General features: G+C 39.8%; 1 long non-coding RNA gene across 2 annotated transcripts in view; it reads left to right on the forward strand.

Moving 5' to 3' along the window:
* The window catches only part of LOC122843901, a 100,133-nt gene that overhangs the window by 44,562 nt on the left and 30,340 nt on the right, over nucleotides 1–25,231 (forward strand). The window contains exons 3-4 of one of the 2 annotated variants that reach the window (XR_006372790.1): nucleotides 9,912–10,024; nucleotides 10,498–10,880. The exons of the other annotated variant lie outside the window; for it this stretch is intronic. This is a non-coding gene — a long non-coding RNA (uncharacterized LOC122843901). Of the gene's footprint in view, nucleotides 1–9,911; nucleotides 10,025–10,497; nucleotides 10,881–25,231 lie in introns of those variants that run through there. 2 annotated transcript variants of the gene reach the window in all.

The raw sequence follows: 25,231 nt of genomic DNA on the forward strand, positions 1-25,231 counted from the left end.
ATCTAATGTTTACTGAAGGGCAATATAGTAAACAGACTTTATAATCTGCACTCTTTTGGTTGAATGCAGTATTTATTTACACTTTGGTGTTTTTATTCAAGTACATTTTTGTTAATGGAGACTGAGAATCCATCTTATTTTTGTTTTTGGTTGTTTTGTTTATTTAATCAGTTCCAGTGTTGAGTGTTCTTTTGAAAATAAAGTGTCTCTCTCTTTGGCAGGAAATCTCATGCATTATTATGTAATTTCCATTAAATCAGTGTAAAAAGGCCTTCAAACAATATTATCGTTTATTGCAATAGTTTTTGAGACAATTAATCGCTCAGCAAAATTTGTTATCGTGACAGGCCTACATTTTAGTGACTATTCTTTGAGAGAACATGCTGATGCTTTGATGTGCATATCAGAGTAACAATGATGGTCAGAACCAGAGCAGAAATCTAATTTATCTGAAATCTACCAGAATTTTATTGTATCATTTACAGTTTTTGTCACAAGTGGACTGGGTACTTTAAACCTTTTAAACCCATTGATAGGGTGCCAGTTTGTCAGGTCTTCAACCTATTCTATTTCTATATCTTCTAATTTCTTCCTCTTGGCTAAGTTGCAGTCTTTGCTGTCACTATTTTTGTCTCAGGTGAACATTGATGTCCAAACTTCATTTTGTCACTCTTCAACAACCTTCAGCCATGTTATCAGTGGCCTTTGTTTTGAACAACTTTTAGTCAAAACAAAACTTTGACAAGCTTTTCATTTTTGCAAATGAATAAAATCCCATTTAACATATCCGTGGTTGTATTTACCAATTTTTACTGGCTCAGCCTTAAATTCTTTTAAAGTTACAACCACTGCATATCAAGAAGACTTGTTGACTTATCCATAAAGTTAGATTTCTATTAGATTTCTAGTAATGCGCCATAATACTTCATATTTCATAGGGAGGGCATATTTAACAGGTCTTTTTGAAGATCTCTGCTAGGCTTCCGCACAGACTTTTGTCAGTAATAAAGAAAAATTTCCCTCAGGGTAAGGCTCATAGGTGCTGTTTATTTTGACCAATGGAACCAGAGCCTGGAAACCAGAGGAGCAGCGCTGTTGGAATTGAAGCAGGTGGGTTCTGGGCTTCAAAGACCTAAAGATAATCTTGTGGAAAAAAATCTAAAGCTGGGCTCAGAAATGTGCTGAACATCTACGAGCTTTTGCTCGCAAAGACACAAGGCTCATCATGTGGTTTGAGCCGGTCCAGGAATGCTTTGATGCTGCTGATCTCCGAACTTTTGTTAGTTTATTTGACTGAGTTTTAATGTATAATATGTATTCCAAATGCCAGCCTCTCTTTAAAGAACTTAAAGGAAATCCAGAAGAAATAACCTTGGAGTTGAGAGCTTGTGCAAAAGCATCAGTTGATTCAAAGGCTCAGTTGCAAAGTCGTCTATAACACAAAGGGAGAAGTGCTTGGCCAATAGGTGGATAAACCGCAGCCAAAGATGGCACCATGTAAGCTCAGAAGATCCTTTTTTTATCAGGCTTATATAGTTTTTAATTTTCTGAGCAGAATGATAATGTAGATATATCGACTGGCTTGCTGAGATACCTCTAAAACTGATTTCATTTTATGCAGAACCTTGGTATTGGTTGTTTTTCTCAAGGCATCTAATATAACTTATGAGTTTACAATATTAAGTATTAATCACAAAGGAATGTGTGGAGTTTTTTTTGTCATAAAAGTGTCCTTATTGTGCCTTTAAATATGTTGCTTTAAAGGCAATGTACTAATATGTGGAACATTTATTTAGATGAGTTGTTTTTAAAATAGGATAAATATAACAGAATCATTTGCATCCTAAATACTGCTTCAAACTTTTTTCTTTTTTTTTTCTTTTTACCTATTTTTCCATCCATCCTCACTTATTTCCTTTACACATCTCTGGAGTTGTCTGAGTTTATAGGTTGACGATGCTGATAAATTATTGTATCATCTCTGTTAAGTGAATTAAACTCGCAGGTTTTCAGTTTTATTAGGTGCATAATAAATTTGAGGCAAATATTTCAAAGCTGCATGTAAAATCAATGTTTTCCATGTTCTGCATGCCCAATATTTGAACACTCTTACTTTTCTGACTTCACATGGATAACATAGTTATAACACAGCATATGTGATTATACAGACAGAATGAAAAAAAATCAAAAAACAAACAGGAAATGAAAGGACCTAAATGAAGATTTTTGATGCATAGGCTTCTTGTGACAAACAGTAAACCTTTCACAGCGTGAATAATTTGCTCAACTTATTAAATCAATCAATCAATCAAACTTTATTTGTATAGCACATTTCAGCAGCAAGGCATTTCAAAGTGCTTTACATCAAATCAAACACAAAATACAATGCAACATAGAATCAACAATAAAAACACAACATCAATAAATTTGCAATTGGGTTGTATGAACATTTGTTTGGTATTTAAAGCTGGGCATCATCAAGAGTCTTCAAACATAAAATTGTCAGAGATCTAAAAATGTATATAATTTTATTTTAAAAGAGATGCATTTGAAGAGGGTAATTGTGTTTTTCTTGCCTGCAGAGGGTGATATTGGCCTGGAGATCAACTCATGTGTTTTTAAGTAGCTGAGCAGCATGCACTGATTCCCCCAGATATCTGCCTACAAGAGTATTGTATGCAAAAATGTCACTGTAGGATGTCAGCCTGTCCATTTGAGCAACTCTGTGCTGTTTTACAGCTGAGCCACCCTTTTCTTGCACAGGGAGCATCGCACAAGCATCCGGTGGATATCATGAGTCTGTCTTTGTTCATCTAACTGTATTGTTCATGATGCAGCGTCTATAAGGGCTGCGGAGGCAAATTAACTGAGAGGTAGTTTTGTAATTTACCAGAACATTAAACAGAGATTTAAAAAGTTAGGAGTATTTAACAAATCCCATTTGGTAGAAAATGGTGCAGGTGAGAAGCTGCTCAGCAGACTGTTGGATGAAAACAGTCCATAAATATGAGAAATAGTTGAGGTTGAAGAATAGGCTACGGAGGTGGGAGATGAGATAGCGGCTGTTCAGATGGGGGGGCCCCCCCTCCTGGTGCCGGCCGTCAGAAGGAACGAAGTAGCCATTTTGTGGCGAGTGCGGTGGTGCGGCAGAGATGAGATGGTTAACACCCTCCTGCAGTATAGCTACCCTCCTCTCTCTCCCTCTCTAATTTTCTCCCTCTTTCTTTTCCTTGCTCTTCGCTCAGTCGACTATGAAGACACTTCATCTTCCCTGACAGCATGACCACTGCTGCACGTTCTGATGCGTTCAGCATACCTTCATTGCATCATAAATAAATCAGAGAAATGACTTTTTCTCTTTTTTTTCTCTCATATCTTCCTTTTATTTTTTTCCCCCTTACAATGCCTGTTATCTTGAGGGGTCTCTGGGAAATAGAAAAAAAAGTGTGTTGGTCCATTTCCTGCTCTCCTTTCCTCTTTCGCTGCTCTTACTAAATGTGTGGGATCATCACCCTCCAATCCTCTTTTACATTATCTCAAAGGAACACAATTATTTTTCCCCTATAATGACATTCGATTCTTGCCATGACATTATCTGCTTTAATTTTAATTTAAATGTCATGGATGTGAGGGGTTTTCCAAATTAATGTGTGCAGAGCAGAATGCAAATACAAAGTTTTGTAATAGAAACAATGTGATGTCCTTTCTTCTCTTTTTAAAAGGTTTGGGGAATGCATTGTATTTAGGTGTACCAACAACTCAGGTGATTTGTTATCATATTGGGACCACATAAATATAAAATAAAACACACAAACCAGCAAACACGTCTGCACATCACCGTGGGTCTAGAGCACATGAACTGGAAAGGTTGATGGAAAATTAAGGTGGGGGGGGATTGTCAAGAATCCTCCCCCCCCCCAGTTCTCCCCACAACCCTTCCTGTAATCTCCACTCCTCCACGGGTAGTCTCAAACCTTGTGTTCGTCCACCACCAACCAATTACCTGGCAACCCTGCCCTTATCCCCAGCACAGGCATGATGCTGCTGCATGATGGGGTTTTTGTATATTGAATTCCATCTCCTGGTGAGATAAAGGGTGTAGGAACAGGGCTCTGCCGCTGTGCTAGATAAGTGTTTCTCACAAACCGTTTCTCACTGCTTCTTCTGACACTGATTGTGGAGAAAAGAGACATAGGGGATGGGGAGGAGGGCGATTAGGGAGGGTTGCAAGATGAGACCAAATTTTCAGAGTTTTTTTGTTGTTGTTGTTGTCTTATTTAATTTATCACTAAATAAGCTCAGACGTAAAGCTGTGGCTCCATATTAGATGTCTTTCATTAAATGGCTGTCACTATTGACGGCAATATTCAAATATCAAGAGAGAACTCTTTTCTTGCCAAACACCAGATGTTACTTTGGGGATCAATACTTTATCTTCATTTAGCACTACAGCTCAATCTGCAGAGGTGACAGTTATGGGATGAGCATCTCTATGGAGTATCAGGTTCTATTCTGCTCCATCCCTTTCCTCTCCGGCTTATTTGTAATCTGTCCTGAGTTGTGTCCCTGGGCACCAAAGGCCTCACCTACCTGGGTCCATATATCTGTCTTCTGTTTGACCGTCTTCAGGGAACCCTCACCGGTTGTTCTCGTGATGGTCTTCCGTTCATACGTCAAACCTGCCTGCCGCTTGACAGTTCAGGACAGAAGTATTGAAAATAATGCACGTATCAGAGGTTAAAAATAGAGGGCCACAGATAAGTGCTTGGAAAGTTGAGGCAGAGAGCTTTTTTGTATGACCCGCCCAACCCCTGTCCTCCTGCTGTTTTTCAGAGGGTTAATTTAAGCTGCCTTGAGCGCAGGAGAAAAGATGTTTCCAGTTAGCTCGAATGAGTGATATTCAACTGCTTGGACACTAATATGCTTCAATTGAATTTCTCCCTTTGTCAGAGGGAAGTCTGTCCCGGCGCAGACCCTCCCTCACAGCTGTGCCCTTGCCTCTCTGCTGGCTCAAGCATCACTGAGCCAAGCTCCTCAGAGGTCAAGTGTGAGGGGTCAAGTTTAACCTGAAACCAGACGGAGAGGGGGAGCGGGGAAGGTCCGAGGTCACTACTGTGCTGCGTGCTGGTCCATGCCACCCTGTGTGTTTCTGTTCCTGAAAGATTTCCTTTAACATGTAGAGTGAAGCACATTTTGTTTAAGACGATTTAGCAATGCTAAATATTTCTGACCTGATCTTGCTGCATTCTCTGTACATTTTTTTTTCTGCAAAAATAAGTTATGAAAATCTAATCAGGCTGGTTGACTGAGAAGTATTTGATGTTATGAGGGAGCTGCAGTCTTTTTAAGCTGTGTGAAAAAAGCATTTCTATCCGGATACATATCAGAGCTTCTGAGAGGGGCGGCGTACAAGGCTGTCTTATTACTTTCACATGCTTTGAGCTTAACAGAGTTTGTGTTGCCCTTCTGTTTTAGTTTTGCAAATTGCCTGTGGATCTTGAATCTGTTCCTGTACATAAACATCTGCATCTCTCACTTGATTTCTCTCAGTCACACACACTCCCAGTGTGAGTCGGGCCACACCTGGAACAGATAAAGGGTCTTTCATGTTTGCAGGGCTATCCCGAGGTCACAGAGAGCTGGTGTTGAGAGCTAGTTTTACTATGAGTGAGTGAAGCTGGCGGACAAATGAAAAGAAACCATATACATCCAGGTGTTGCAGAAGTAAGGAACTCATATTAGTTGCAATTTCTTCCGCAATTCCTTCTTCCACCCCTATAGAGATCGGCCCCTGGCATCATACCATATCTATCTATTGCAGAGTTGGCTCTTCAGGAGACAGGTAAATGGAAGTCTGCATGGTGCCTTTTGAATTATCAACAGTAAATTATATAAGGAACAGTGTACATTGTTGTATTGTTGGATTGGAGATTTTGTGCTCCTTGTTGAACCCTCCACTGACTATTAAAGTTTATGATATACCTCTATCTGCAAGAGTTTCATCTGGCTTTAATTACGGAAGATCATATGGGAAGACTACTTCTCTACAAAGTAACATTTCCAAAAAACGTCAAGTGGTATTCAAAATAAATATAGACTTCTCAACATACTCATAATCTATAAAAAATTTCCACATTTTGCCACCTTACCATGACAAATTGCAATGTACATATTGAAAGGAGTTTTTGGGCAAACACATTTTGATGTCACTGGATTTCATTTAGGGGTATCAGAATGGAGGGGACTGAATGCAAATGCATCGCTAGTATTTTACATGTTGAGAAGTTGGCTTAATTTTGTTTCAAACCAGTGACGTTATTTGAAACTAGTATTTTGTACATGACTAGGTCTAAGGGTATAAATACTTTTTCACAGCACTGTATGTTGTTGTTCTCTGATACGGTCTCTTCTAGTCACTTCCCAGCAAGCCGTAGGGGTAAAATGTCAAATAACAGTACTTGGAGCATTTTCTTATAGACCTTTTTTTTTTTTTTTTTTTCTTTGAATGTCACAGCAGCGGACATATACACTGCGCTGGGCTTCTATTTATGTGGCTGTGTGAGTTCATGCTTTAATGTGAGTTATTGAAATAAACAAATAGGACCCTCCATGCCTCTTCTCTCTCAGTCCCCTGTGGAAGAATGGCACCTGTACTCTTGTAAAGTTTCTGTTTCAGGTGTAATTCCCTATAAAATTCTATAATTTACTGCCCTTTGGGAGCACTCGCGCTCTCAGGGTGTGAAAATCAATAAGATGGCGGAGAGGGATTGGGCACAGACAACGGCAGCCGTTAGGGTAATTCTGTAATGGCAGGGGATGAGGTTCAACCTATGTAATGCTTTCTCTGAAGCAGATAAATGTTTTACAACACCACAGTTTAACCCATCCTGCCCACTGCACCCTGCCCCCAACTCGGGGGTTCTACCCAGGGACCGCCCCGACAGCTAAAGTGCATACCATGATGATGGTAATGGTATTTCATTGAATGTATTTACGTGAGCACGGTTCATCCACTTTTCACCCCGAGTGTGCATTCAAAGTCTTTATAGCGTAAAACCTCATAAAGCTGGGCTGTATGCTAAAACGCCTCAGGCTGTCTTCAACCCCTCCCTAGTTGTTTCAGTGGGGAGTCGTGTGGAAAACACGCATTGCATCTTACAAGATAGTGCATGTATAATGTAGAATAGAGTGGGTCATGGAAACCAAAGGATGACATAATCCTAATTTGTTGCACCCTTAGATATGCAGAGTGCATTGTTTTCCTCATTATGAGACTGATAAGTATCACCAGCAGACCTAATTGTTGTTTAAAGTAATGATGAGCACAGTGTAGCACTGCTTCTTGCATTTTTCTTTAAATACAGTGAGGGGGAAAGCATTTGAGGAACTGTATGTGTGATAGTTGGGAAACGGCTGATGAGGGAGATCCCAAGCTGAACTGCATCTCAGTCTGTGTGACGCGTCTTCACTTTGACAGGGATACGCAATCCTCTCTGCGAGAGTGGCACTGAGAGATCTCATTGTGCCTGCTGGGATTGGCATCTTCAGCAATCACTTGTTTCTGATCTATTAGATAGCCAAGGAAATTAATTTTGATCCAAAATGCATGGTCGGAAATTAGATGGTGAAATTGTGTGAAAGAATCAGTGATTGTCGTACCCCCCCCCCCCACTTCCCCCTCCTCCGCCATCCCTCCGGAGGTACTGATAAGTGCTGATCTCAGTGACACCATTAATGAAAAACTTATTCAGATTCAGGAAAGAAAAAAAATTGTCGTTGGCAATGTTGTAATTAACTTTCCTTTTTCTCCAGCCTCTTGAAGTTATTTGAACCGCCCATTAGTAGTCTCCTAAAAGCTGGACAGTAACACGCAGGTCGTGGAAGTGCTGCACTCCATTTCGCTTCCTGTTCACACATCCAGTATGAAAAGAAAAAAGGGTAAGCATTGCTGGATTTAATATCTACGGTGCAAGAATATATAATTCATGTTGCAGTTCAGCCTCAGTTTGGATGATACAGTATACTAGTACATTATGTTGTTTTGGACTGTATAAGAGTCGTACTTGCTTTTCTATATTTAGTTCTTTGCTTACCGTTTATTATAATTGGCTAATTATTAGTGTGAAACTGGCTGTGCCAAATGCCACTTCTCACTTTTTAATTTGGCCAGGCAAAATAAACAATGTTCACAGTAAAGCAAATCAAAAATGAGAACATTTGGTTTTTAGTTCTATAATTGATCCAATGTGCCTCTGTGGAACTGAACTGGACTTCTACTTATTGACGATCCATCAATGCCAAATGCACCTCAGGTCTACATGAAGATTTTGCTCCATCACTACACTTCAGTACAATTATTGAATGCTGGATGGACTTTTTCTAATTTCACTTAAAACTTTAACAGCTAAGTTTCACCGTGAAGGCCAAATTGGTGTGAGACTGCTTTCAAAAATTTAAGAAGCAGTCCTAAAGATTGCTTTGAGCTTTTAACAGTCATACTAACTTCTTCTTGCAGTCTTGCAGAGAGGTTGAGGTACTGGGTATTTAGTTGGTTGCAATCTGCCTCTACATCCTGCCCATATCTTGCAGTAATTCAGTGTAGGGTCTTTCACTGTCAATTAGCAGTTCAATGTTAATTGACTGGTGAGTCAATTTTAAGGGTTTCTTAAATTAAGTCCTGTTTTAATTGGAAAAAAGACAGTTCTTCTGATTTCTCCTGCATGTACCCACATTTCTGTGTGCCTCGGTTTGCAGGTAACCTCTCCTGCCTCTGTCCGATTTGTTTGTCGGCTCCTGAAGGTTATATCACGTCTGGACATCTAATCAGGCCGGGTCTTCTGGCTGAATATGCTTTGGCCTTCACCCTCAAACTCTGTGCTTTTTATTCTTTGGCCTGCCGTTGCATATTCAAGTCTTTGTCCTGTCTCCGCCACTCATCACGCTGTGATAAATGAACATGACCTTAGAAAATAGGAAGGTGGGAGAGCAATATAAAACACCTTTTATGAATTCATTGGTCTGACGTACAGTGAAGTTCAATAGAAACCAAAGTTGCCCATTTAAAAAAAGACATTTTTATCTGAGCTTTTAAAGATGTGGGTGACATTTTTATTGACAAATATGAACAAAACATTTATTAGATGTCCTGCCTTGTGCTGTTTTAAGGCGACCAAAGTCTGATATGTGTACTAATTTTCCTAAAATCCTGGTGACGGCAAAGGTCATAGCATCTTATTAATACATATGTTTACTCATCTCAGAAAGTTGATTGTGGAACTTCCTGGTGTTCTTGAAATATGTGTATAGTTTTTTCTGGAAAAAGACACTTCTCTGAAAAAAAAAAAAATCTTCATCTCACAACCAACATTATTATGATACTCAGATCTCTCAGGATTACCCAAAGGAACCATTTGGGCATTTAGATTTCAGAACTGAATGACAAAGTTGATCTGTTAGAATGATGATTGCTTCGTTGCATGCATCTGTGGGATGAAAACCTTTTCAAACTATAGCCTCAGTAAATACCCATTAAAGTTGATCACAACTAAATGTCATCATTCATGCTTCTCAGATCCATTCATGCTCCCATTGTACTTTCCTACTGCATATTATCCATATGCAGTTTTGTTTAATTATAGTGGGGAAATTCAGGTATACCAGCATTAGCTAAAGGTAAATGGAAATATGCATATTCAAATTAAGGTAAAAAGAAATGTATATGATAAAAATAAAAACAAACAGAAAAGTAAGAATAATTCGGTAAGGCCATACGTCAGCTCTTCTATGAAAGTCATACAAATGTTTCATTTTCAAGTAGCTGTATTTCTGTCTAAGTGAATAATTTGCTTAGAAGATAGAAAATATTTGAGCTACAGAACAGAGCTTTCTCTACACCTCTTCTCTTGTACCAGGAAGTCTGCAGTACCCATGTCTGGCCAGTAGATGGTGGGCCTAATTCAGGTTTCCCTGGGTTCCGGTCACTGAACGTTGCTTGCTCACCCGTGACTTGTGAAAGTGCTTCGGGGTAAGCCTCCCCAACCTATCATTCTGCACCCCCTCCCTGAGCCATAACCTCCTCGTCCCCAACATGCACCCCCACCCCCTACACCCCTCTGAGCACCCCTTCCATCTTTGCCATCTCCCCCATCCTTCCCCCTTCCCTCTCCATCCAGGGGGCAGAGTCACCGAGGTGGCAGTTCTAACAAGCTGCCGGGGACCGCACTGCTCAAATGAGCCAAATCAAAGAGAAAAGGGGGAGCGGGATAGGTAGCGCCATGAGCCCCCTGCAGAGAACAACCACTCTGATGAATATGAAATGAATTTGTATTGCTCGACATGATAAGCCCAGGGATAAGACTGTGCTCTGCCGACATCTGCACCTTAACATCCTGCAGACATTAACAGATTGCCACAAAATTATCAACAAAATAGTATTGTACTAACTGACAAGCTTGAGATTATTTGTTTGTGTGCTCACTTTTCTTTTCCTTTTTTGAGGTTATGGCCGCTGAGAATCTCCTGGTGCTTTTTTGACCATCTGTATAAGGACTCCAGAAGGATGGATGATGCACGCAGTGCAACAACACAAATATTTGTTAGATTCATTGACTGCTGGGGTTGGCATTAATAAGAGAGCACTCCTGTATTATTTTCTGTTTATCTGTCAAATTTCGATCCTGTTGTCCCCTCCTGCCTTCCGTCTTCATTCCCTCAGCACCTCCATGATGCCTCTCAATCTTTTGTGGTGAAGTTGGTTCTCTTCAACATTACTTTTATTTGTCTCAGTTTGTCTTCCTGGAGTTGGTGTTTGTTATAAAACTGCATCATATCTGCCCAGATAATGATTGATTGAATGAATGAATAAACAACCAATCCCCCCCATCCCCCCCCCCAAAAAAAAAACCCAAAAAAAACCCCAACAACAACAAACCACTGTTATGGACAAAGTAACACTAAATCGTGTCCTCCCCCATCCTTCAGCTTTAGTCCATCATTTCCACATTTCCAGGACCCACATTTAAACATGTGTGAGTGACCATCAGTTCACACACACACACACCCACACACACACCTACACACGCCTGCGTGTGGACAAACTCTCATGTGGCAGCTGCACACTTCATTTAACACATACAGATGCAGCTGCTTTATGGTTTTCTTCAAGCCAGAAAACAAGGAAGTGCACAGAAATTGTAAAAGCCGGTGTTATCATTTCTGTTCACAAATGCTCTTGGCATGGAAGAGGAGCCATTGAAATTGCCCATCCAAGAGAAGGGAATAGAATACGTTATGTGTAATAACGTGCATCAGTTTTTTTATCCCTGCTTTGTCTGAGTGTGTGCAGTGTGAACCCAGGTTTTACAATGACTTTACAATATATAAAAATGTAATGCATACAGAAAAGACATTATCAGAAATGTTTCTTTCTTTTCTTTCTTTTTGGTTCCTTTAAGCACTATGTGAACTCAAAGAATTGCACAGCCAAATTCTCTTGCCTGCAGTATAACTATTATTTCTAACAAGATGTTCTTTTGAATGATTTCCATCTGAGAAAGTCCTTGTTTTCTAATAGGAATGCAACATACTTGTGTTTTCTTCTCTTACAAAGCAGTAAAACTGATAATTCTGCTTACATATAAATATTGTAGTACTCTCTATACACTCTAAGTACTTATTTATGTAGGGTCAAAATCTTTTAAAAAATTTTATTCTCCTTACTGATTTTTTTTTACTATTCTTTATTAACAGTTTTTTTTTACCTGATATTTATTTATGCTTAATGTAAAAGTAATATTTAGTATTCAAATATTTTTTAAATAAATTACCTAAAATATTTTTGAGGATAAATCAGGAGGTGTTATAAAGGTTTGATGGATATATTTTATTTCCCTGCCTGCCAGTCCAGTTTTTGATATGGCCCTCATGGCTCACTGCCCAGGGTGCTTTTGTGTCAGGGAGCAGCTAGAGAGCGGGTAAAAAAAAAAAAAGAAAAAAAAAGGAAACTGTCATTTACAACCTGAACAAGTTTTCTGTAGCTTACCGTTATCTTGATTCAACCTGAAGTGTGTGTCCCCTTGTCTTGTCATTATGTGAGCAGTGTAAGAAAAATATTGATATATTAATACTGGTGTCTAATCATCCCTTTGGTCCAAAGTAAAAAATACTGTTTTAGTAAACTGTGTTTGATCTGCATAAACTCATAATCTAAGAGATGGTGAAACCTGATCAATATTAGATAGTTGAGAAACATTTATTCTGTTTGTGAAATCACAAACAAGTTAGTCTTTCTGGTGTGTTTTTTTTTTTTTTTTTTTTTTTTTTTTTTCTTATGAGATAGAAGATGTATATGTACTGAGTGTGTTTTTAGAAACTGGAATTTGTGAAACCAATTTGTGAATAATAAAAAAAAAAGGTGCGTAAAAAAAAGATTATTTTTGGATTAAAAATATTGTTAGGGTCTTGTCTCCTATACTTAACTTTCATTCAACCCAAATGTGTATTGTACAGTGGACACAGAAACGGCACTCTGTTATTCCTGCCTGGTCAGTGCATATGCATTAGCCCTCATGTGAGAATTGATGATGTTGTTTGACTGATGATTTTCTTCTTTCCTCTAATATCCTGTTTGAGTACAATCCTGTTCAGCATAATGCACCTCCGTCATGTTTTTTTTTTTTTTTTTTTTTTAACTTTACCGGGAAGAAGCAACATGTGTTGACATATTCAATCTTAAATTCCCAGATATTATTTAGAAAAGCAGAGCAAAAGTGGCACATTGTTGGCTTTCTAATTCTAGTTCGCAAGTCATTTCCTCTGTGCTTTTGTGAGCATTGTCTCTGGACTAGATGCTGGAGGTGTTTTTTTTTTTTTTCTTCTTTTTTTTTTTTTTGCTTTTGGTTTTCCTGAGTGGACACAATAAAAGCAATTTCTCTATAAAGCCACTCAAATGTGGAGTGATCGGACAAAAGGGATTGGAGAAAATCTGGGCCACAGCAGAATCCAGCTTGCCCCTCCGCTAACCTCCGCTCAAGCGCAAACAGCAGCCATTTCCTCCCTCTGTCCCTGGAGCCCCTCGCCACTTGCTGAAGAACCAATTCAGGGCTGCTGCTGCACAGGTGTCGTGACGTCTGCCGTTTTTACCCGTATTTACAATGTGGTGAAAAAGCATTTTGTCACAGCATGTCCGCAGCATTTTTATTTTGTGGAGATAACACTCTTATTACTGTTAATTGAATTCAAATGTACAAAAGCCATTGTTAAAGTAAAGCGTGTCTACACCCGGTAAAAATTTTCACAGAATAAAGAGCAAAAATATAATATATGACTTGAACTAAATGTACTAGATTTTTTTCTCTTCTGTTTCGAAAACATCAGACAAATTTGATGTAGTTTTAAGCTAAATGTTTACATGTTTCTGAACAAAGCACGAGTGCAGCACAAAATATCTAAACTTGGTTAAATTGTTCTGTCTTACTTAAAAAGGGATTCCTCCCCTCTGTTTTAACATTTACCGTTTGATTCACAAACATACTTTCCCCCTTGGCTTAGAGTAAGGTTGCTTTTTATGTACAGATGCATCTGGTAGGAATCAGCCGGCAAAGCTGAGGGAGCTAAAAGTGAAAGGGACTGTTGTGTTTTAGCACAGGTTGAACTGCAGAAGTGACTGCCCGAACACACTAAATCCCTGGCGTGGCAAAGAAATCAAGCATGGAGGTAACACTGTGTACCACCAAAGAGGAAAAAACACGGCCACCAAAATAAAACCAAACAGCAGAACCACCACCCCCACACCCCAAAACAAATAAAGCTTTGAGATATTCTGGCTTTATTTACATGGAGTCCAGAATCCCTCTCACAAACTGACACTTTCCTGCATACCCCCTTAAATAAATACAATTTATGATTGAGTTTATGGTTGAAATTATTTTTATAAACATAAATTTTTTTTTAAAAATGTTTGTGTGTTATAACTGAAATTGATATCATGCATTAGAAAAGGCAAAATAATTAATGTTAAAATAAAAATTAGACAAAAAAAAAATCTTACAAACAAAACAGATTTTAAAAAATTAAACAGAAAAAAAAGATGGTGCATTTATTCATTTTCTTTTTGATCCTACAAATCTGAATCCCTTTTCTCCTTTGGAAGAAATAGAAAAATCTTTTTTTTTTTTTTCCCCCAGAAAATGTTTTTTCTTCTTCTTCCTTTTCTCCCTTTGCCATACAATTTTCCTCTACCGCTCTGATGGCCATGAATCTTGTCACTCATATTTTTCATCAACTTATGTCCATGGAGCGTGCTGCAGCTCCTGAAGATGGCCTCTGAAGCGAATGCAGTGGTCAGAATACGGGAGTCACATAGCATACAGGGGGAAAAACACAAATACGCTCAAATAATAATAATAAATCTGTTTCCACAAGATCAAGCTGGAGACCTGTTCTAGCACACAAATATACCAATGGCCACAGAGGTTTGAAATAAAACATGACAGTAATATGTTGCCACGTCTGTGAATAACACGAGCGTCTGTGTGAAGTGATTTGACTGAGCAGATAGAAACTGGAGCAGTTGACAAAAACACTCATTCGTACGGACTTTAGCTTTTCCTATCAAAATATTTGTAAGCCGTGCAGGAATTTGGTAAGAGGAAAATCATGTTTTCCTGTGAACGCTGGTAAAAGACGGCAGAAAACAAGGGAGCGGCGCGTGTACTCTGGTTTCCTCCAGGTTGGATTCTCAGATGGCAGGAGCCATATCACCGGCTCTCCTCTTTGCATCTGGGCTCTGCTGCCTGTCAGCTCAGCTGCTGTTGGGTTCATATGTGAGCCATGTTTCTTTTGGTGCAATTCTTTCTGCCTTCCAGATTCTTTGTTCTTTCAACCTGAAACTGACATTGTTTTCCCTGCTTATGTTCAAGGCTAGAATGATTGGCTGTGACAAAAGGGCTCTTTCCCTCCATCTTCAGAAAAGAGTGATGGCCTCTCAGACAGCTGTCATTTACTATTAGTCTTACACTCTCCCCTTCATCTAATACAATTTCAGATTGTTTTTAACTCCTGCAGAAATGTTGTTTTTTTTTAATCATAAATAATAGAAAGCACATTTTTGCACAACCTTTTAACTACCCGTTAATGCGTCTACGAGTGGCATAATCACTTGTTCTTTAGGCGTTAATTGTGATTTAATTGCCCTAATTACTTCATTATCTCATGCATGGTTAAGATAATTAGCCTAGTGTTAAATACTGTGACTTTTTCCCTGTTAGACAGGATGAATTCCCCTTGATTATTTAATGAGATTAATTACTCTCACAGATACACCAGGTAAATCAGAGGAAATTCCCACCTGTAATTTAATTTTCACTTCATGAATAAAAATTATGTGCGAATAAAGACATACATGTTTTTTTTTTTTTATCGGTTAATTAATTACAGATAATCTCTCACACATGTGAAATTTGGATAATTCATATATGGAAAAAAGGTACAGTTATTCTCTTATATAAATGAGGTATTTCTGTGTTTTGGATTTAAAAGGTTTTTATATATATTTGTATATATACATTTATTTTATAAGCTTCATAAATTTTTCAGATATCTTTGCCTGAACTGGACCTAAATTGTAATTGCTTGATAAGCATGAGGCTGAGTTTGAAAAGTGACCTGATATCAGTCTGCCTGATGAGTTTGGAATTGATATTAGGCCTGTTTCACAGAAACTGTAGCTTGAATAAAGTCAGCATGGGTTGAATAAGGCTGAATCAATCAGACTGGTTAGCCTTTAGTGGAATTTACCCGTTGAAAGAAAAAAAAACCAGCCTAAGCTGAATATTGGATGCAGCTGCAAAATCTGACGGAGAATCAGGGTAGCAGCTTTGTCTGCCTGTATTTTTCTGTCTCTCTCCACCCTCCGTGTCTTTCTGTCTGTGTGTCGGCACTCAGTGGGTAGACTCAGTTTTACTGTCACTACCTGTGAAATTGCATTCCATGAAGATGGATGCTTTCTCTTATATTCATGACACCCAGGGAAGCACAGTCACCTCTAGAGCTGTTTAATATGGATGCTGTTACCACGGACACGTATACTCACGTTTGCATATGCGAACACGATGCATGCATGTGCATCCGCAGCAATGCATAGGCTGGAAGTTTCTTCTGCAAACCAGCATGCTCACAAACAGAGGCAGTTTTTGCTCCAAATACGATGTATGGCTGGTGTTTCCTTCGCCTCCTGATGATGAAGAGTGGTAGTGACAGTGCTGCTCTCAGTAGGGTTGATGCATTACAACACAGCGTTGCCATGTTGCGTAAAGTCTGTGCAGGCTCATGGAAAACATGGCGGTTTCTTATCGAGCATGGGGCTCTCTACTCTTCTAAAGGGTTATCTCTGGGGTTTTATGTGAACATTTAGTTTCTGATGGTTGATTACACATTGTAATGATAGAATAGTTTTGCTTTTTGTCTTGGATGTGAAAAGGGCAGCACAGACATGGTGCTAAAGCCACCTGCAACCAGCTTATCTTACGTAAGGGCTGACCAGTGCAGACGAAGCTGCACAGGTTTGCTTGAAAACTATATTTTGCACCTTTATAGTTTTGGTAGTGTTGCAACCGGAAAAGTCGAGGGCCGTTTACATCGGCATGTTGTGCACTAGCTATGTTGGCTGGGAAGTCATTTTCTGTGTTCTACTCGGCGCACTTCAAGGAAATGTGGTCATGTGAGCAATAAATAATATCGATCAACAGGCAGTCAATTAAAGTAATCATGCTTTGATTACTGTTCCTGTTCTGTCATATTTCAAAAGAGCGAAGGGACCCCGGAGCTGATTCGCTGCCTGCGTGCCATGCGTGTGGTTGAATATTTTTGTTTTTTTTTTTTGCACTAAAAGAAAGGACAGCGTGTTGGTGGTGCAGATGAATGGGTGGTCTGTAGGTCAAGAGAGCAGGAGACTCATGGTTTAGGGGTTTGTGGACTGCAGCCACAGAAGTGTGCAGATTAATAAAACAACACTAAGCACAGTCCAGGCCTCTTAGGGGCAGCAGCAGGCCATCTCTTCCCTCCCTTTTTATACTAACCCTCCCCTCACTCTTCAACTACTACCCTAATATAACCAAGACATGCATCCCCAGGAGTCCTTGAGAGTGGGGCTGGGGGTGTGGAGGTGGTGATGGGGGAGCATCATTATTTTTCTTTTGGGCTTTGTTTTCCCTCTCACTGTTATTCTATAGTACATGTCCCACACCCTGCTCCCGTTTGCTCCAGGCCAGTCGGGCCGTCCATGTGTGCAAGTTTGCTCTTCACCCCGGACCCTCCAGTGTTCTCTCTTGATGCCCTCATACAACACGACAGTCAGCCACTGCTCTTCGCCGAAGTAGATACAGAAATACTCTCGCATGTGGGCTCTTTCAGGAATATCTCCACAGAGAGGCTGCCTGAACCGTTACAACGCTGCAGCATTTCATTCTTTCTCTGCCCCCTTTGGAAGAGCTGTTGTTGTAGAACTAAACTTAGGCGATATGCAATAGCTGCAGGTTGTGTGGAGTTTCTACACCTTGTTCTTTAGTGTGGGGGAGGAGAGGAATCACAGAGTTTGTAGGAATAGGGGTTCTGCTCAGGGGTTCAGAGGAGAGGTTTTTGTGTAATCCTATGCTAAATTCAGCATCAGATCTTTAGGGGAGCTGTGTAAAACCAGTATGTTTTTCTTGTCTTTGCTTTTCCGGCGCACCTAAAAAATGATGATAGCACATGGCTTTTCAGCTATCTCGCCCTCAAGGCAAAATGTATAAGGCTGCTAGGCGGCGTTAACTCTTCCTCTTCCTAGAGACAGCTAACCCCTCAAAGGATGCTGATGTCTGGAGAGGGAATGCCTATGAGCGGAAATTTGGTCCGGGGAGGGGGTATGATGGGTTTGGGTAGGGTGAATGAAAGAGAACAAGGAGGGAGGGAATATGTGTTTGATTCTAAAAGGAAAAAAGCCAATTTTGTCCGCCTGTTCTTTGTACAACATTTAGCTTTGACCCTCCTTCTCTGCTCCCTCCCACCATAACCCCCCCACCCCTGCTCAACTCTTGCACACAAACGGACAGACGAGGTCCAGAAAATCTGCGGGATACCACACCAGCAAGCCTTTTTGGTGTCCTCTCCACTGAGATGCAAGCATCGTGATACATATCTTCACAGTATAGAGTGTGTATATGTCCACACCGTTCCAACAGGCAGACACTAAGGGAGGAGAGAGGGAAATACAGAGAGAGAGAAAGGGAGAGTGACAGGAAGGGAGTGAGGGAGGAAGAGAGGTGGAGGGAGAATCAGACTGAAAAAGGAAAAGGGAGGGGGAGAGCTTTATATGTTGGTTTCATGTTTATGATACAGGAAAAAAATATAAAAAAATTGATTTTGCTTTTCTTGGGTAAAGTTAGGGATAGATTCAGAATGTTTCCTATATTTCTGACGAAGTTGTCCACATAGCTGCAGCCAGAGCTTCTGACCAGACCTCTACTTGTGCTGAGCAGACTGGAGGCGACCCTGGGTAAGTTATGGGCTTCTTTCTTTCTCTCCCTCTCTACGCTGCTGATTATGATGCTGCTGATTGATTGGTTAGAGGCTGTGGATTATCACGGGCCGCTCGTCACCAGGTACCTGATGATGAGAGGAGAGAGAGACGAGAGGGGGAGGAGGAGGAGGGGGATTTAGAGGGAAGGACGGAAGGAGGGGTGGAAATTAGATGAGCATGGCCAGCGCTCGCATCAGCCAGATCTCACTAACTCCCTTTCTGATTTCTGTTTACTCTGGCATTGCACATTTGTATACAGAGAGTGCAGAAATTGATTTTGTGCATTTGTGTGTGTTTGCGTATCATCTGGATGTGAGTGTGTGCTCCCAACCGGCACACGTTGCGAGCCCTCTTGCTTTTCCCTTAGTCAAACCGGCGTGTGCTGATGAGGCCGTGGGGAGGGGTTTGCTGATAAAGGGAAAGCCAGAGGGGCCTTTTTGGTAAATATGCAGATGAGGGGCATGTATAAATGGGAGTGGGCTCGACACAAGCGCGTGCCACACGCTTTACTGTTTATGTGTTCTCCATAGGGAGCCTGATCCTCAACAGATGCTGCTGTTTGGTGTGATCTTGCCACTGCTTTGTTTAGTGCATTCACTGACAAAGATAGAGACAGCAAAGAGCAGAGTCAGAGAAGGAAAGATTGAGGAAATACTGGAAAAAAAAATGTTAGAGAATGAAAGAGATCAGGGTGGGGGAGAGGGGGTAATGGTAGAGTAGCTTAAGGGCATATTTTCACCCCAATGACAAGATGTGATGATTGCTGCTTTGCCCCATCCCTCCTCCCACTGCTTTACCTCCCGAGACGTTTTTCTAATCCATTTGCATGTCAGAGCAGTGGAGGCCACTGCACAGATTAGTATGAGATGACATAATGATGTAATGAATTAAATACTCCTGTTTAAGCTCTGCGCTTAGCTGTAGTACCAGGCAAGGACAGCAGACTACTGGGGGCAAGAAAGCAGCGCCTTGTAAGAATGCTGATTGAAGTAACATTTTTACTTAATTTGATTACTGCTGCTTCTGTGTTTGCAGTGACCTTAATCTGGTTTACATGTTTTCGCTGAACGCGTGCTCCTTGAATGTCACCGCCTCTGCTAAAGTGTACAGCTCTTCATCTTTTCAATGTATGCCCTTAAATCCAAACTTTTACATACTCAAATGTAAAATTTAGTGTATAACAAATTGTTTCCCATGAAGTTTTGTCATCATCTGGCTGTGATTATGATCACTTTTATCAGTCTTACTGTATTAAATAGGTGGAACTCATTTTACTTACGTTTTTCCTGTTTGTAGTTTTCAAACTTATTCGAATGAGTTTTTCCTCAAAACGTTTTAAAATAAATTTTTATGATCAGGCTTTAATTTTGGCTTTTATCTATGGAAGGTGTAATATATATATATAAAAAAATTATTATGGGTGAATTAAATTGACCCTTAAAAAAATCTGTCCGTCCCACCAGTATTTCAGTATTTTTGGAGATGTGACCTCATTGTCATTACCTTCTCTTTGAAGGCTATTGGTTTAAAGTTTTTGTCTTTTTTTCTAGCTACATAAATATGATGTATCTTTATCTCTTAATTTCATTTTTACTATTTTTGACATTCACTTTAATTTCTGGAATTGAAATCGATATGCTTAGCAGCTGTAAAGATGTATGAGTGATACCACTGAGTGATGTATGAACGAGGCAATTTTTTTCTTTCAGTCCAAGAATATTTAAAACCCAATTCTTGGGTTAAGGGATCGCAATGTGTCAAAACTATATTGAGATGGCATTATCAGGGTGTGCAATATTAATATTGGCATGGATTGTGAGGAATGCAGTAATTATTCACTGATAAATGTCTCATAAGTAGACACTTAGCATGCCAATAATATATTCAGCCTCTTAGATGGAGTTTCACTGTGATATTAAAAATATAGTGCCCAAGACAATAATATCACAGTAAGACCTGGAAGCACAGTTGAAAAGAAATGTCGGCATCACATGACTCTTTTCACATTGTCTCACTCTAACTTGGGTCAATGTGGAGAAGCATTTCAGTCCAACAGAGGTGAGAATTTATCACTTTTGACACCATAAACAGACCTCACTCACACATTAAATGGAATAAAATTTTTTAAATATATTAAGATGCTTCTTTCCAGTATTACTAATTTAGAATATAAACTTCTGCTTCTTTAAAATGTTTTTTTTTCCCTCCATGAATTTTTCCACGACACTAGCAGTCGTGCTATGATTCCAACATAATGAATTTCTAAGCTTGTTTAACAAAAAAAAAGGAAAAAAAAAAAGAAAAAAGTGACTTTAAAATAGCATTTCATTGTATGACATATATTTTTTGTGCAAACAATGGTTTCATTTGGACATTTTAAGAAATTGTAGCATCTACTGCTGATCTTGGGTCAACAGTAAGCATTGTTCAGATATGCTTTGATACTTTATGCATAGATACACTCCCCTGCGTGGCCCCGGAGCCATGTCCAGGCGGGCGTGGCCGCGTGGAGTCAGCTGGCTGGTGCAGAGGGTAATGAGTATGCACTGTGACAGCTGGGATAAAGTGTATGGATGTGTTTGGTGGGAGTAATCAGCTGCCGACCACGGGGTGCACCGGGATGATGTGAGGCTTTATGACTGCAGAGTTTACACCAATACACACATGCACACGCCCCTCTACACACACACACATGCATACACGCCGGTCCGTTGGGACTGTATGCTTCGTCTCACCCTGGTACTGCTGGACATATCCCAGTTTCTCCTTTTTGGTTTTGGTAGAACGAGCACCCTTTGTTTTTTTCCTCCCTATTAATCATTTTTATTTTGTAGACACAGAACAAATTTCTCAAACAGCAAAAAATAAAAAATATATTAATAAAGTTCTGTTTTAATCTGTATTATGATGTGGTGAAAATATGCAAAGCTGTGTTTTGTGAATGAAGACAGACTATCTGAAAGTTAAACAGCAGAAAAATATTGAATTTGCATTTGGAAACAAATGATTTTCCAATATTTCTGAAGAGTATGAATAACATGCTATTGTGCATGTTTTTTTAGTTTTGTTGTTGTTGTTGTTGTTGGTGCTGTGGTGTAATTGTATTACTGAACAGATTTGCTTTGTTACAAACCACATCTCAATACAGTTGTTTGGAGCATGTTTTTTCAGTGATTTGCAAAAAATCTGTATAAACTGGGCCCTCATGATAAGTGACATTGAACACCTAATAAATACGAAAAGGAAAAATAAATATTGACGACAATGTGCATATGAATGAGGTGGCTATTATTTAATTTTTATTATTTTCATGGTATTCAAGCCAATCTCTTGTAAAGTTTGGCTTGCTTCAATTTTGCCTTTTTAAAATAAATTCTTGTCTGCACTTTTGAATGTGACTGTAAAACATTGATTGCACAAGTAAAAGTTAGCACCCTTTGACCTGAACTCCTCGGCCCATCTACTGGCTGGGGTTTTACCCCGTTCTTCAAGGTTTTCCATCGTCAATGAGCAGAATAGGTGGGAAAGCGGATTATTGGTATTGATCTACCCAGGAGGATCATTAGGCATCACTATCAATTCCCAGCTCCAAGCGCACAGCACCGGCCCGCACAGACATTGCCAATTTGTCCCTATTAGAGGTCCCGTTTTCTGTGTAAAGGCTGTAAGGGGCTGCTCTGGCCACGCCATGGAGCAGCCATCCAGGCCCTGCTTTGGCCCTGACCACTTGTTGTGATTGATATCCAGAGCTGCAACATCTCCAACTGAATTTACTGCTCCCCACCCCCACCCTTCTCTCCATGCAATGTTTGGAATTAAAGATTTTATTTCAGGAAACAAAGAAACAGAATTTTTTTTTTTTTTTTTAGACACATTCCACTTCCTGCCAGTAGCTTCCTCTACATGCCCATATTATTTACTGAAGGGTAATTGGCACTGTAATAGAATACTTCAGCGAGGCTTATCCAGCCTGGCCCACTTATCTGTGTAAGCTGGCTGTTCTGGAGACTAAAGCTGCTAGATCTGTTGTCGCCGACTTTAACCCTGTGCTGGATTCAGGTGTGCAGGGAAGCTGTGCTGCAGCTGCATATCGTGTTGGGTGGCAGGTAGCACAAGTCACTTTGAAATCCATCACATCCATCACACGAAATCCATCAGTCATACAAATAATAATGGAAAAAATAATTGCGTAATTACGTGTAATTCGCAACTATTTTCACACATTTTGTGTTCCTTTTTATTTTTTTCAGTTTGATACATTTATGAACCCAGCATGAACTGTTTGTACTGTATGTTTGAATTTGAATCCAAAGGCAGTTACATAATTCTCTGTATACTGTAAATGTAACTGCATTGAACAACATTGAGAAACACACACCCGGAGTGTTACCTGTTGTAGCGCAGTTGAACCAGAGAAATCCACATGTACAGATTTTATTATAGACTCAGACGGCACAGTTAGTCACTGGTTCATACACTGCAGAAAAGAAGAACTTAAAAATGTAGTGATTTTTCACCCAGATATGAATGCTCTGTTGCTAAGAGAAAAAAGATTAAAATGAGGAAAACAGCAGATCACTCCTTACTGCGTTTATTATAAAAAAGCATCAATGTCTTTTTCTCCTGTGCTTGTGATCGGATGCATCTTTAAGCGCTGTGTTTTGCACCACCCTTTAAAAAAATTTTTGTCGGCTCTGTGATGACTGCAGATTTCTCGTGGACTCCACTGGGCAAGCACAAATGACACAATTTACCTCACAAATCCAGCTTGAAGGGTTTAGTGGACAGGAGATTGGACTGGGATATTCGCCTGATGACATTTCCTCCCTGGTTGCAAACAAACATCATCACAAATTTGGCTGTGAAAACAGATCTTAACCTTTGACCTGACGGTCTGGTAAACATGCTGGTCAAATTGTGTTTTTTATTTATTTATTTTTGTTGCTACATCTATTAAAAATAAAATCTTTTATTTCCAAACAAAAGCTCCAGACAGTAACATGCCTTTGTTGGATTGTGTCCTGATTACTGAAAGGATTTCATTTTAGACTCAGCCTGGTATTTCTTTCTTACAACTGGTGCAAAATGCTGGCACTCAATTTTGTTTTGCTAACTCTAGACTTTAATATTAGCATTCTTTATCTGCCAGCTAGCAGTGTTTCATTTGTGGAAGTCTTTTTACACAGTTGCCCCATTTTATCTGTACAAGCTACTATATACACATGTATGATTATGTTCCTTCAGGTGAGGAGACTTGATGCTTTTGAAGCCTCAAAACACACGATGCAAACTCAGAGGTGAAACGAAGTTTGGGTTTTCTTCCCCTTTTAGTCTCTGACTTGTGTTATTGTTTTTTTTTTTTTAGTTCAGTTTTAATGTGTGGCATTTGATGCACGTTTTTTATTGTCTTTTAAAATATGTTGCACATAAATTGGTATGGTAAAATTTGTAATAGTTTGGTAACTTGTGACATTTTCTGTAGGAAGACAGAGGAGGAAGATTGGTTCAAATTGGTTCAAATTTTTATTTTTTCTGTCAGCAGTCTAATCGGTATGTTGAATTCACATCTGTTATTTTGCTTATCCCACACTTGCAGTTCACCACACAATAAGCCAGACAAAGCTTTCCTTTGACCAAGTGGGTCTGTAGCCAGCAGGTGATTTTCTTCCTCATGCCCTTTAGCTCCTTCCTGACTACTCTATCTGCAGTGTAATAAAATGACAGTTATGCAGAAAGATGAACAATGACTGCACCCCTGCTCCAGACAAATACAGTGTGGATATGTTTCAAATAGTACACTTAGGAAAATCCAAGCCAAATCTTTGACTTTGTAAACAGTATCATGCTTAGTGGGAACAGTATCAGTTCACACTGTGGTCTATTAAGGGGTGAGCTGTGTGTGAAGGACATCCTGCAGACCTTTTAAGTGCTCTAATAAATCATCTTCAACACATTCAAAATTCATCAGCGCTAGCACTTTGCCCTCTGTCTTTCCGAAACTGCTCCGCGTATCCAGACAGCCAAAACCACATGAACGCACTTAGTAGAAGCTGTGCTCCAGGGGAACAACACATTGGACTTCAACCTGAGGTTTTTGCATATGGAAATCAAAGCCTCACTGGTAATGACTTCAGTCTGGACGATGCGTGGGGGTCCCGTTTGAGCCGGCTATTCCCCAGCCATATCCCGGCTTTCACACATCCTCATTCACACGCAGTTCATAGGATACTGTTAGGCTCTGCCGGGTTCGGTCAGCGACCACACAAATGACATATGGAGCCAGCTTTGAGTTAGCCAGTCCATTCAGTCACTCACACTCAATCAACATAAAAGCCAAGGAAATACTTGTAAGGCTACATCATTAAGAAGTAACAAGAGCTGGTTATAGAGAAAACATAAACTGGATAAGTAATAAAAGATGGAAGATGACATTAAAATTGGGGATCTAATTGTTGTTTTATATGCTCTAAGCAGCAATATTACGGAGCTGCCAAGAGAGGGCAGTGTAGCCTGCCCATCAGCGTGGCTGGCAGCTGCAAATTCAAGGTTGGAGGATTGTGATCACCTGACACAAGCAGACAGGCGCACACACACACTTTGGCTTCATATGCCCCGTCTTCTGCCTGGTTGCTATAAACATAAATGATGTACAGACATCCATAGGCCTTCTCTTTCTTT

The sequence above is a fragment of the Gambusia affinis genome, linkage group LG02 (genome assembly GCF_019740435.1).
Source record: "Gambusia affinis linkage group LG02, SWU_Gaff_1.0, whole genome shotgun sequence".
Classification (NCBI taxonomy): Eukaryota; Metazoa; Chordata; class Actinopteri; order Cyprinodontiformes; family Poeciliidae; genus Gambusia; species Gambusia affinis.